We start from the raw sequence: 15,155 nt of genomic DNA, 5'->3' as shown, positions 1-15,155 counted from the left end.
ACGTGGTCTAATGATATAGCTGCTAAATCCAATTTGCTTTAAATTGGTGCGGTCCTTGGAGTACTTTGGAGAATCTTAAGGGTCTGTGGTGTAACAGAAACCCCAGTGGGTAAAAGCCCCACTCAGAAAACCTGCTGCAGTATTGCCCTTGATAGACCAAACCGTGTGACGAGCGAATGAGTAACTGGGACAGTGTTTTTTGGGATTTGCCATTTAAAGAGCAATTAGGTGTAAATAATTTAAGAAAGAATTCAAAATTTTCATAGGCATTTGACAATCAATAAGGGTAAAGAAATGAGAAGTGTATGCCATGATGAAGAACAGTAGGGAAGTAAATGTTTGCAGCAAGTCTTGAAATGGCTAAGCCAGTCAATAACACAGCATAATTCATGTACTGGGCTTTTTAATCAATTCTGATGAGATTTTTATCATCACCTTACAAACATGCCATGTTATGGGAACTTTCTCCATCTTACCTGAAACTGCTGGCACTCTCTTACCCACTCTGGAGGAAGTTAAACAGATATACCTAGTAACTGTGAGTGCTTTTAGAAGTCAAATCTATCTGCAGTTCCCTGCTAGATGAATTTTAGAAGGGAAGAGAGAAAAGCCATGGGGTATTAAATCCCCCGGAGGTAGGTAGGTGTTTACAGATTTTTACAGGTGTTTAACAGGTATGCCAGATGAAAGGATTTTCAAAAGTAAACCTTTGCCTCTGATTAACACAGGATATCCTCAGGTACAGATATAAAATTTTTCAAACATTTTCCTGTGCCATTCTTATTGATGGCATTGTCAGAAACTTTGTTAACTTATCAAAACACTTTGTGCCAGGACTCCGGTAGGATATGTGGTAAACTTTCTGTCCCACTGTATCAAACAGTATCTCTTTCTATGTCATACAGATAATGCATGAGATGAATAATGAAGTGTGAGAACTTGAAGCTTGCTCTGCTCATTGCCTGAGTGTGTACACAGAGCAACTATACAGCTGAGAGGATTAAATTTGTATTAGATAGATAAAATTGAAATAATTTTTCTCTTAGAAAACCCTTCACGTGTATATGGTTTTCTTTTTACAAGTTTCTGTTGGCAAGCTGTTGCTGAGGATAGAACTAAGTACCTTCTTATACTTAATATGCAGTTTGTAGGGTTTTTTTTTCATTTTGTTTGTTTTATATTATATAGAATATTTTGGACAGAAAGCCTCTGTGCAACACCAGTCCTCATATTTCATCTTTCCATTGGTAAATTTTTACATTAAAATGGTTTAATAATTATCAGACATTTAGACATTTCAAGTAAGACTGAAAAGGTTTTCAAAATGAAGTTTGCTTGATGTCATCATTTTCCTCCTTCAGAAAATTTAAAAGAGAACATTCTGAAAAAGAAAGGTTTTCAGGAAAATGTTGTTCAAAGTTTTAAATCAATTCTAGCATTCAGTTATACTGTGAAGTGCGGATCTTGAACTTGCACAATAAATCTAGAAATTCCTATCAGAAGACAGCTCGTGAAACCTTGGTCCAGCTGAAGTCAATGACAAAACTCCCATTCACTTCAGCAACGCTGGGATTTCTCCCTGTACTGGCACATTTAAAGATATGATCAAGGTTTCAGCAATGCATATTCTCTGATTCCACATATGCAGCAGTTGCTCTGTCTCCAGGCGGAGGGTCATATTTAGCATATTTTGGGCTCTTTAATGTGAACATAATAGGAGAATGCCAATAAACCCACAAGATTTTTGCAAGTCATCCTGCAGAAGTTTTCATCTCAGGCGAAAGGCTTTACATCAGCTCTAATAAAAACAGATATACAGCTTTTTTTATTTAACCAAAAGAAAAAAAAAAAGCACTTGCTTAGGAAGTCTAGTCACATTTTCCTTTCAAAGTTTTCCTGGAAAGCCAAGGAATAATTGTAAATGCAATTCGTAAAGAAGAAAATATCAGTTGTTATACTGGTGAGAACCAGCATGCAACCAGGTTGGAGCTGAGTCCTTTTTACCTATTGAAGAAGTGATCACAGGGCTGACAGCTGGAGTTTACTTGACTGTACAATAAAGCAGCCCTATAGGTACCTTTTGTTGTATTCAAAATGCCAAAAGTAATCTTAATGCACTTTTTTCTTTTCTTTCTTTTTTTTTAATTTATTTTCCCCTTTGAGTATTATATCTTTAACCAAGGAAATGAAAAGATAGATAAGCAGAAGAGATCAACATGCACCCCAAATTATTTAAGACAGTCTCTAGGGAAGCAAAATGTTTTTCACAAATCTGTATTTTATTCTTATGTTCTTAGTTAGCCAGAGAAGAGAAAGTCCAGTGGTTACTTGAAGCTGTGTGCAAAGATGAAAATTTAAATACACAGAAAACTGTATGACAACCGCATCTCTTGGTGATATTTTATGTTGCCTATCGAATTCTGTGCATTACCACTATCTGAGTACAGGTAGTGTCTGCTTAATAACTGGAAAATAGTCCTTAAAATATTGAAACTCATAACAAAAGAAGTTATAAAAATCACTAACCCTCTGAATGAATTAACTAATTAAATAGACATATTTTCTACAGTTTTGGAAAATACAGTACATTTGAATGCACCTTGCAGACATTTATAATTCTAGATGGCAAGGGTGTTTACCAGTGTATATTGCCCCTATACACTTTCCAGTCACAGGACTTGCCATAATGATCGTTCACTGGTTGCACTTTGTTATCAATCTTCCTCCAAAATGGAAGGAACTTGAGGCATCTGTCTTGCTGCTGAAATGAAACAATCTTTAGACAAAGTGTTTTCATGCCCTTATTGTACGCCAAGAAGGGAAGAGACATATGGGTGGAAACAGACCTCCACTGCCTGGAAAATCACCACATCGACTCCCTAGCCTTTTTGAACGTGTACTGTGTCACACAAGACTACCGTGGATCACAGGTGTTTCACCATCATATTTCTGAGAATGCCATCATTTATTTTTAGATGTGCGTTAGGACTTCTTCATAGGTATTAGGTAAAAGGACTTCCAACGTCCTTTGTGCTGACTTGGGATGTTCATCTCTATTTTGCAGGGAGGTCACATAGGACATAACTAAAATTCACAGATAACGCTGTTTCTGTTACCAAATGTAGTAGGTACTCATTTATACTTTTAGACATCAGGAAGCCAAGACTGTACATTGACAGACTTAGAGCCCAAAGAACATATAGAATAAAGCGGAGAGTTTTGTTGAAATGCAGAATTGCATCTTAGGTCAGCTCTTCTTCTCCATTAGCACCAGCTGACAGGGTGCCCTCTTGTAGGACCTTAGTCGTGCAAATACAGAGCTGTTTCATAGGTGTGAGAGTGGATGCTTGTGGATGTACAAAGATGAATTAGGTCCTACTTTGTTACTCTGTTTTAAAGAGGTAAAGTGGAGTGGGAGTTCATGAGCTCCAGACAGGCAAAGACCCCGCAGAACTAATTCTGATGGTGACACAGATGCTGGCCGGGAAAAGTCTGTCTCAAGGCCCCTAAAAGCATGTGTCTAGTAAGGAAAAACGTGCGCTGAAGCCTTTCAAAAAGGGTCATGTGTTTTATTGCTGAGGAATTCGGATGAGTAGGCTTTGCCCACACTTGAGACAAGCATTCCTTGCTTATGTCACTCTTCTTCAGAACAAAAGGTTTAAATGCAAAGTGTTTACTTTTAATAGAAGTGAAAAACAAGATCTGTTTGTTTTTTGTTTCAAAAGCAGACCTGAGAAATAACTCTCACTTCTACACCTAGCATTGATAGTTCAGTTTTTGAAATTCAGCCAAGAAATATGCTATGTAAGAAATGGACCTGAATAGTCACTTAAATGTTTCTTATCTGCTGCGGTAAGGTGAGTGTCATGAAAATCTCACAAGAGCTTTCACTGAGCCTTTCATGAGCTGTAAATCATAAATATTTCACATTTCTTGACAGCTCACAGTCTCATCTTTCTATTTGAAATGTGTATATTTTAACTCGCCCACCAATCCCCCTTGTGCCCTTGGCAAATATTGATACAAACAGGATGTAAAAGGCTACCTTGAAAATTAGTGTGTCAGTTGGAGTACCCCGGAGTTTCTGGCCTTGTGCATGGGCAGGACAGGCTGTGTCATCTGAGGAAGAGCCCTGCAAAGCAGTGGTGACTCAGAGCCCTTTTACAACTTCACAGTGCTGCATTTGCTGAAGTTGGCTCTGAGAGTAGGAGTGAACAGATTACAGAAAATTCTGAGTTCATCTGGTATGCAGCGGTCAATCAGGCTGGCAGAAAGTGCCAGTGTGGCATAACCTCTTTTACCATCTTCATCAGTTTTTGGTTTAAGGCACAATCTATTTTAAAAACATAGTATTCCTGTAACTTTCCTCACCAGCTCTCATTTCTATTCAGTCCACTTACAGTGTTCAGAAAAAGCCCAGAAATTGGCATTGTGGCCAAAGTTTGTCTGTTATAACCAGAGAGGAATGTCTTGAACTTAATATGTTTGGTTTGGGAGATCTGTTTTTGTCCGCTATAACCAATTGTCCATTATAACCATGTCCATCATAAGTGTAGTGTGCACTATATAATTTAACAGCAGTGGTTAGTACAGCGCAAGCCAACTGTTGAGGCTGGGTGGGAAACCTGAGATATTTTGTTAACCAAATATGTCCTAAAATAATCTTAATTTTTTGAGAAACTATCAATCTCTGCATTCTTGGCTAAGTGCTGCTGTTGAAATTTTAAAATGGTCTATTCATCCTTAAATGTATGCTTCACCAAGAAAAGAAAAAGATTTTTTTTTATTCTTTCAAAATATGAGACGCTTTATGTACTAAGCAGAACCTTGGCATTCCTGAGCTTGAGGTAAAAAGGGTAAAACGGGAGGAGAACAGGCCCAATTAGTTTCTGGGGAGGAAAGGGAAATTTTTAAAAGTTAGATATATAAAAATATGTTGTATCTTAGGCATAGAGACCAAATATGTAAGACTAACTTTTCTCATCACAGTTAAAATAAATTGTTTGGAAATGTAAGGACCCCAGTAAAAATCCCCACTTTGTTAATTTATTAAGTCTTGTAGCATAAAGAGCAAGGAATTGAATAGGGATTATTTCACAATACAGTATATTTTATCTTTTTAAATGTCAATGATCTTTAAAAAATGGAAATGAACTTGGCTTGAACTAAATCTAAATGAACATGTCCTAGTTTTTCCTTCTTGAAAAAGAAATGAAATTGGTTAGAAGTAGAGTTTTCTTGGGAAAAATGAGATTTTAGTTTTTTTCCTTCTATGAAACAAAGCATTTTCATTTTACATATCAACCTTCCATTAAAAGCAAAGCCAGAGAAATGACATGCCAGACTTGCACACCATTCATAAAATCAGCAGGTGATGAAGTCCATCTTGCAGCCAGTAATCCAGTGGCTAGGGAACTCGCCCAAGGGGTGGGGGAACAAGGCTCTGCTCTGCCAGTGGAGAAACCCTGTCTCTACCTTCCAAGAAATATACTGGGGGAAGAATTATTTTATTTTATTTTATTTTTTTAATTCCCTGGTAAAGCAATCCCAGTTTGCATGGGATAAACCTTTTGTTTTACTAAGGGTTCTCCCACCTTATAAATAAAAGCTTAAATCATTGTGTCCTTCTTCATGATTCTAGCCTGGCATCCTGAGAGCCTTAGTCCCTTGGAGTCCAGGCCACCGATGGTCCTTGTTGGACTTCATGGACTGTGCATGGCCTGGTTGGTGTCATTTGGTTAGTGTCGTGGAAGTGTCCCCATCTGAGGGAGCAGGACTGAGATAGGGCAGAGGGAGGGGAGCAACTTGCACAAACCTAACAGCTTTTGAAACATACGCAGGCATCTACATGTACCAAGCAATTGTGGAACGGAAGAGCAAGCCTCAGGCACAATCCCTGCCTGGGTGGCAGCCTGTGAATTTGGCAGTGAGGAACTGTGAGATAGTTTGTAAGAGAGCTCTGCTGTTCAGGGGCCATTAACCAATCCTTATGTAAACTCTTCCTGAAAATTCACTTCTGCCATACTGAGACAAAAAGAATAGTGTCTTCTCTGATCCTCCCGTAAGCTGCACATAAGACTTTGCAATTTCTTTTTTTTTTTTTCTGTTTTGCTGCCCTTGTTGCTGGTAAGGTAAAATGGATTACAGGCAGTTTAGTATTGGAGAGTGACATTTTTCTTTTTTTAAGTCTCTACTGTGAATGGAACAAGACTCCTCTTCTGGCTGAAAAAATGCAGTTTCTTGAGGAGAAGTGTTATGCAAGTTACTGTAATTACTTGGCCTGAGCACCCCAGGGAGCTCTTCTGAACCACAGCACTGGTTCTTGCAGGCAGGATAAAGTCAAACTTGCTCAGCAGTAAAGCGTCAGAACTATGAATTCTGCCCCCATCCTGACTAAAATATGGAAAAAAAACCCCAACCAAAACACTGCAGTAAGTTCCAGCCTGTCTCAGTCCACACAGATATAAACTATTTCATCTACTGAAAGTTTATGACAAATGAGATGCAGCCAGTTCTACCTTGGCCTTCAGAGCTGAGGATAACTAAAGGCCTGTCTTTGTCCAGTGATAAATGAGATGCTTATTCCAAGATTTTGCTCTGCCAGTGAATTATAGTTGGAACTGCTGGGAAAGGAAAAATTGTGGTTGGAAAAAGGAGTGTATTATGTGTGAGTGACACAATGTTTGTGCATGTATGTGGGTGTTCTGAGCAGATCCTTACGATGCATAAAAGAATAAGGATGAAGAATGCTTCAGTGTTGCCAAGTTGTCAAGTGTTTATCTTTCCAGATATATGGTAGTATCGACAGCCCTTCTTACTGGATGGCTCCTACAGTAAGCAGAGAGAAGGAAAAAAATGGATAGAATCCTGACAGAATAATATGAATTTTCTTAGAATTAGAAAATAGTATAAATAAATCAATAATTTACTTATGTACATAATTTCTTACTCCATGAAAGGAGAAGTTGTTCTAGTTCACGACATGAGAGAGAATCTTGCAATAGCAAAATTGGTGTGAGTGAAACAAGTTTTGTATTAACTCTCTAGCTAGGGTTAATCTGTTCAGGTAGGTTAACTCCTTTTCTAAAACCATCAGCAGGTTTTTAAGTTGTCGTGGTGCTTGTTTGTCAGAGTTTCAGCGCTTCAGCAGCCCTAAGGTTTGTCTTGCCACCTATCTTCTGCCCTTCAGTCTTGCCAGGTACAGCCATATCCAGCCTCTGGCAGGAGCCTTCTCTACAAGCCTTCCTGCTTCACAAATTCCAGGTGATCTCTTCTTTCTCCTTGTAGAGAGAGGTGTTTTTGCACCTCTCAAGAGCTGCACGGCCTGATGTCTATTCTCTAACTCTGAGGTGAAACAACTGAACTTCCCACTCCAGAACCCAAACCCACTTGGTGCTTCAGTCTTGTGCACTTCCTGGGTGTCTCTGCAGACCTCCCACCCGCAGAGGGTGTTTACCTTGCTAAGCAAAGCACTTGCAATCCCAGTAATTTGACTAAAACCGGAATGTCTCCATATGGTCTACCAGGCAGGGAGGAGAGTCTTAGTTCAATACTTCTTGTCACTTCCCGCCTATCCCCATGAGACAGATCTTGGTCTCTCCTAAACAACCCTCAATTTGTCAAAGAATCACTACCCTGAATTTGTAAACTTTGGTGTGGCCAGCCTATATATCCATACAGGCAGACTTCTGAGCATTCAAGGGTGGTGACTGCGGCAAGATTTAAATTTTGGATGACAAATATCTAGTATATCCTTTATCAAGTGAGTATGAATGACGCCTTCTCCCCTCAGTATGCTTGGCACCAGTCATCTTAGCTTTTGCAGGAGGTGTGCACAGGCACATAGGCACAGACTCCAGTATGAAAGCTTCTGCTTGCTGTATTATTTCATGACACTGTACAGATGGTCTTCTAGATTACAAAGGAAATGCCTCTGGCAAGCTGTGCTCTCTTCACTGTGATTGATGCTATGAGGTATAAGCTTAGAGTTTCTCCAAAATATCTCCTTTTCTCATCTCAATTTTATTTTTTTTTGTGTCTGCTAATAGCATGGTGTAACACAGAATACTTCTAAACAATTAGGAAATATTTGTAATCTGTTTAGATAGGCACCTTTGATGTTTATAATTTGTAAAGATTTCTTTAACTGTGAGTTGAAAGAGACATCCTGAGACCTTTAGGGGTTCTACATTCAGCCATGGCTAGTGGCTATTTTATGGTAAAAACCAATAGGAAATGCTCTGCATTGTAGTAAAAAAAAATATGAAATCTCCATATCAGCATCCCACAGTATATCCTTCCTAACCAGCAAAACATATCTTTTCCCAGTTTATTCTCCTTTTTGAAATCAATTTCAGAGAATAGTGAAGTATCTTCCCTGAGCATGAGATAAAAAGCTGCCTGCCTCAAGTTTGGTACTTGCCTTTACATGTTTCATGTTTATTTTTTTTACCATTTTCATCAGTTTCCAAAATGTCAAACATCGCATTTCTTCATAAAGATTTTCAGTTTTGAATGGCACATTAGTCATCATCCAACTTGAAGCAATATTGAAAAATCTCACTGAAGTAGACATATATGAAGAGTCAAAATAATCAGAATACGTTAGTTTTAGAGTTCAGTTGTTAGTGTAAAATTTTAGCTTTTGGACTAGAAGAAAAAGCTTGTATCTTTCCTTTGAAGATTGAAATGAAACATAAACAACATATTAATTTAGGATTTCAGGCCTTTGTATGACATCTCATCTGATACCCTAAAGGTCATATTGACAGTTAATGAATGCCAGTTGAAAGTATGAGCCTGGAATGCGCTAGCTGACAATTAATGCCCATGAGTTTCATTATGAAGATCCTAGCACTTCACTAATTAAGCACATTCCTATAAATGAAGGTCCAAGAATTTTCAGATAGGTTCCTCTGCCTACTTCATCCCTGCTCCCACTGAACCAGTTGGAGACTTTTAAGAGAGGATAAATGACATGTGTGCAAGGCAGTCCAGTTTTATAAACCCCGTCTTGCAATTGTTTACTGTTATTTGAATGATGTTACAGCCATGGCATTAATAGAAGTGCAGGTCAAATCCGAAACACAGACTAGAGAATATTATTTTTGAAATTACAGATGGCAAAATTCTTTCTCTTCAATTAGCTGAGAAATTCAAATTCCACGCATTCTTTCCAGGTGAACTCTTAAGTTAAGGACTTATATGGGAATAGGAAGGGTTATTTTTGGTATTGGTCTTCTATTTCAGAGATGGTTAAATGGACCGATTTTTATACCTGATCAAAGGCCTGATTTTTCTTCTATTGGAGTTAATGGCTATGTCTATATTGATTTCTTAGAATGCTGGATATTCTTCCAAATTAATTCTGTGCTAAAATGGGGCAATCTGTTTTTATATAAAAAGTAAAATTTATGGTTAGGCCTGACTCAGTATATGTTGTTGAAGACTATGCAGGGCTTCAGCAATCAATGCAAAATAATAAAAAATTAAAAGGGAGAAGCATTCTGTCAATAGCACTCCTGTAACAAAGGGAATGCTTGTTTTATATTGATTAGCTCCTGTTAAATAATGCATTGTGGCTTCACAACCATGTAGGCTCTTGCACAGTTGTTTATTGCAAGCAGTGGCAGTACAGAAATGCTCTTAGTGAGCAAGGAAATCAATACTGTATCTGTAAACACACTTGCAAATGCAGTCCCATGGCTCACTCTCCAATCTGCAGCCACCCATTAAACCAGAATAGGGTGAAACAAGACTGGTTGTTACATTCTGTATTTCATCACCTTTCTGGACAGCATCAAACTGCTGAGGCACTTCAATTAGAATCCAGTCCATAAGTAACTTGTTTGGTATACTTCTACTCACCTATTGAGTATATAAGAGTACAAATCAACTAAGCCATTTCCAACATGCCAGACTTGCGTATGAGGACAGATTTTTGGTAGCTTCCATTTGTTCGGACACCAAAAGGCTCTGAGAACAATTTACTTGTAAAGCTACCAAATAATCCTGGTTAAAATTAGGGCATTCTCAACTTTGTGTGGCAACCCTAAGAGCATCCTCTCCAAGGTGTTAGCTGCTCAGCTGTCATTGAATTAGGGGCTTAAAACAATGCGGCTTTTCTGGGAATCTTTGAAGGATGACTGAGGAAAATGTCTCCATTCTTTGAAAGTGTGGTGTGCATGCGAACTGAAGAACAAGGTGAATGAAGCCAAAGTGAGAGTGGGGACCAGTGAAAGACAAGTACTACCGGGCACCTGGTGCCGCATTATGAATTAGTGTAATTTGGTTTCACACACCCCTGGTCACACAATAGGGAGGTGGCACACCTCCCCACTGTCCTCTGTGGAGCTAAGAGCAGTACTCCAAAAGGATTGAACGAAGCTGAGCTTTCTGTTTAGGGGGTGTTTGTTCGTTTAATTACCATTCATCACAATCTGAGATTCTTTCAAGTATCACAGTCCAGTCCCTCTGAGCCAAACTCCCTGAATTTAGGAGAGATGTGATGCTTTTTCCCTCATTAATTTGGTTACCTTTAATAGGGTTTGACTGGCCCAGTGAAAAATACAAAAAGACCCTGGTGTAGCTTTGTGCATATTAAATTCAACATGAAATAAGCATCGTTTAAGATAAAGAGCACTCACAGTTACCCCTAATATTACCAGAAATAGATTAACATTTGTAGCACTGGATACCTATAAGTAATGGTGAATGATAAATTATATAATGCCAAACAGATTCTATCATTTCAGACAAGCTGCATTAGAGTGAAGTTTGGTTTATTTACATTTTCACATAATCAGTCTGTGCATCTGCATAGTTTTAGGTTGTGATCATTATTGTACAGTGCCTTCTCTGGACACAAAGAACAGGATTTATCTGAACAGATTTCAGACACCTAAAAGTCAGGTGTCTAGCCTAGGCTGATAGTCTGAATTTCCCTTATAGTTGATGGTGATATATATAGTCTTCACCAGGAGACTGCAATAGCTATATAATATAGGGGGAATGTAGAAATTTATGGAGGTACCTGACTTTCTTCATTGGCTCTGTAGGGAGCCTTGGCGGCTACCCTATAACGGATGACACATTTTACAACATGAGGCTGACTGAGGGAATTCCTAGCATACAAAGGATTTATATTTTCATATATGAAAAATAATGACCAGCAAAGGTGTGAGGAGAGCTGGAGACAAGGGGATTTCAAGTTAAAAATAGATGCTATGCAATAATTAGTAACAGTTGGAGACACAAACTAGCACTGAACAGTGCTTATTGGTCTCATTTTGAGTTCTTCCAAAAGGGAAAGATTATTTTTTGAGGTGAACTATTAGTTCAGAGCCAAATTTCAGCTAAAGAGAGCTCCAAGTCATTTTGCAATGACTCAAATAATATTGCTTCAGAGGAAACTGCCTGGCTATTTAATAGAGAATGCTTCACAGAAATCTGTGGTGACTGAGAACTAGAGTCCAGAATACTGTACCGAGGGCCATTATCTTATAATACCAATACAAGGGTTTATTTGAAGTCACCGCTCTTGTTCCTTAATTTCTAATGGGGTCCATATGACAGAGATAGAAGAAATCAGGGAAACAGGGTGAATTTTAGAGATCTGATATCTGTCTGAAATCTGTTTTGGACAAGGTACAAGAGGAAGATGTGGCCCTGCGCCTGGTGAAACACTATCCAGAATAACATCTCAATGGCCCTAAGCCATGGACAGAGCAAGGGAATGACATCCATCTTCTGACCACAGAGACATTCTCTATATTTTCTTCTCTCCCTTTGGAGTTTTTCCAGACAAGTTCACCCTGTACACAAATGGGTAACCAGCAGACCACAACTGACTGGACAGTCTTGGACCATTTCTATAGCACTTTCATGAACATATTTTTTACTTAAACACTTCTAATAAGTTATCTTCCTTTAAACCCAGTAATATATGTAATTACGATGGTGCACTTTGCTGTCATGACCAGGCCTGTTCTCATCCCTGAGGGAAATTGCTTAACTCTAGTTTGGCTATTGTCATATCACTGCAGAATATAGAGAGCCTTTGAAACATGGGTAAAATCCAAAGCTGCGGTGTCACCGGTATGATGAACATTCGAGTAACTTACGGTTAAGTGAAACACCTGCCTAAGAATGATTTCAGCTTATCCCTGGTGTGGAAACTATGAATAATAAGAGCCAGATTTCACCCATCTGTGGGGTGCACTCTATCTAGGCCATTCAAAAGGTAAATGGAGTGAGCTGGGGAGAGGGAAAGCATCTAGCACTGAATACATACAGCCCCTGAAGTTATTTTCCCATAGCCCACCACAAAGATCGATGTATATAGCTTAGTTTACACTTTCAGGGGATTCTGCAACTAGAAAACGTATAAGTGAAAAATGTTTTATTAAATCCGTAATAATACCTTTAGGTAAACCTCACTGTGAGTAATATGTTTAAAAAAGTCTATCTATGTTATGGTTTCATATTGCTAACCGTTAGCCATTAAAATATAAGTTACTAGTATGGTTTATTGCAAATTAGTGAGATGATCCCTTGCCTTGGTCCTGCTGCAAAAGAACTTTTTGATAGCTCTTTACAAAGAGCTACTCATGGGATTTCATCTAAGGGAAAGAAAATAAGGTAACTCTTTCACTAAAACATTCTATAGGAGAAATGTGCATTGTGGATGTATTTCTCAACTCATGGGTGCAGAACTGAAGTGAACTATTCATTTCCAACACAGTCTTCAAATCAAAACATTTCAGCATTCCTTACTTACTAACATCAGTGGATTGTGTGAACCAGAACGCTATGTTACAATAACCTCATGATTTTTAGGCACAAGGATCCTTGAGTAATATTTCAGGCTCTGCTTTCCCCTGGAAACTTCCTTACTTTCAGCAGTCCTCCTCTACTTGCCAACAGTGACCTAACTCTAAAATTATTTGCTACATTTGAATAGGAAACAAAATTAACTCTTAAGAAAATGGGTGGCCCATACCATCAGCAAAGAGTGGAGTGGGGCTTGAGTCTTTGTGAACTCCCTCCGGTCAGTGAAAAAGTAGCATTTTGTCCAGAGGAACTAACTTAGCTGCGTATTACTTTTTATGATGTTTTGTCAGCTAATTGGATTCCTTTTCATATATTAAAAAGTTATATATGAAAAGTTATTGCAAGCATAACTTTTCAGGGTGGGAATTGGGCTTACACATATACAACACAAAGTACTTCTTCCAGAAAGAAGCTTTAACGTAGAGGACACAAATTTTCAAATGTCTCTTCTACATACACTGACCTAAGTGTTTGTTTTATTAGTACTGGGGAAATAGATCATTTCATGGGAAAGGAAGGAGGAGAATTTCTTGCTGTATTTTGCAGGGCACATTTCTTAGATTTGAGAACTGCTCAGGCATTCAGTCAACATCATCCTCTGAAGGCACTTAGGTTTTGGCAGGTACATTTATCCATGGAACAACACACAAAAAGAAACCCTGATGGTTTGGAAGGGGTCGGTGGAGGTCTGAAGGTTAACTTAAGCCAAAGATCCTGAGGGAAATTATTCTTAATGAAAACTGACACATATATGCCCCTGACGGCTTTAGAAAAAACAAACATATATTTCATCTGAATCTCAAAAAGCTCAAATATTTAAGATGTGCAACAAACCCTGAACAAACCTTTCACTGGATAACGTTAGCTGCCAAGGAAAAATTAATTCACACACTTTTTATTCCTACTGCTCTGGTACCCGGCGGAACTGTTTTACATTTATCTGACCCCATGCAATACCTTTCTTTCAAAACCACTACATTTAATACATTTTCATAAGGAACAATTTGGAGTGTTGCCCAGTCATTGTCTAAAATGAAGCAAGAACAGAACCTATAACACAACATGTGCATATACTATCCCCACATTATGTATGAACACAAGAGCAGACATCCTTTAGAAGCAATAAAAGCTGCATCTACCTAATCAGCTCCAAATGGTATTTCTTGCACACTCAAATTTCCCGCTGAACTCCATGGACTTTTTGCAAGTATGGAATAAGCATGGTAAATGTAACTAACTATAGGCACATATTTATACTAAAGTATGACATCCTCTGCTTCAGAACTGTCTACTGTAACAACAGGAACAACACAGAGTTTTCCAGAAGTTATACAAAGAGTTTTTGGGTGTATGCTCCCACTGAACATGAACTGGATACTGTTCTTACAAGTTTCTTGATGAGAAGACTGTATCTCCTGTACCTGAGTCTTTATTATAATAACAGATAAGGTAAGACAGGAAGGAGCTTGAGAAAGGGAGAGCTGGTTATATGTCTTTCAGTAGGTAGCTATGACAGAATTGACTCACTAATTAAAAGAGGTTGAATGCTTCAGGGATGTTACATTTCAGTCCAGACCTTAAAAGATCAGATAGCCCTACGAGATGCCTATCATATTGCTCAAGTGCCATTACAGATCTCAGACACATTAAACAAAGCAAACTGCTGTTAAAAGCCTATGGCAGTCAGAAGCCGCATTTTCATAAAGAAGGTGAGAACTGTTGAGTGTGATGTCTGATAGCAGTTATACTGGTTTGTACCAGCTGAGATTCTGCCTGTAATCAGCATGATGCTGGTGACTGACGACAGCATCTTAAATGGCTGGGAGCTGCACAGCGTTTGTTCATCCCAGCCTGGGTTAAAAGGGAACGCTGTTAATGTTTGCAGCACAAGGGTGCCCAGAGACCTATTCTAATATCAGGAGTCCATTTTTCTGCCCTCCTGAAAGGTTTATTTTCTCAGTAGGCTTATCCTTAGAAGGGTGTGAGAAAAGCAGAATTACTGTCTGTAATAGAATCCCAATTGGAAACTGAGAGAGTTTAAAAGCTTTCTACATCTAATTATAGAAGATTAGACACTTTTTGACTAGAAGAATAAAGGACTAGTGGAGTAACTTACCAAGACTGAACCCTTTCTTTAAAAGTGGTTTTAGTTAAAGCAATATCTGAGTTGTGGAAGTAAAAAATACTGAAAGGAAGCAGGCTAACAAACTTCAAATGTGAAATGTAAATGCAACTGAAAGGTAGAAGACAAACTTTTCTCTGCAACTATAAGGACAGAAACTAGTTCGTTTTAAAGTGTAACAATAAAGGCTCAGGAGAAACTT

Source organism: Larus michahellis, chromosome 2, assembly GCF_964199755.1.
Source record: "Larus michahellis chromosome 2, bLarMic1.1, whole genome shotgun sequence".
Taxonomy (NCBI): Eukaryota; Metazoa; Chordata; class Aves; order Charadriiformes; family Laridae; genus Larus; species Larus michahellis.
The sequence above is the reverse complement of the archived record's forward strand: the minus strand, read 5'-3'. Positions refer to the sequence as shown.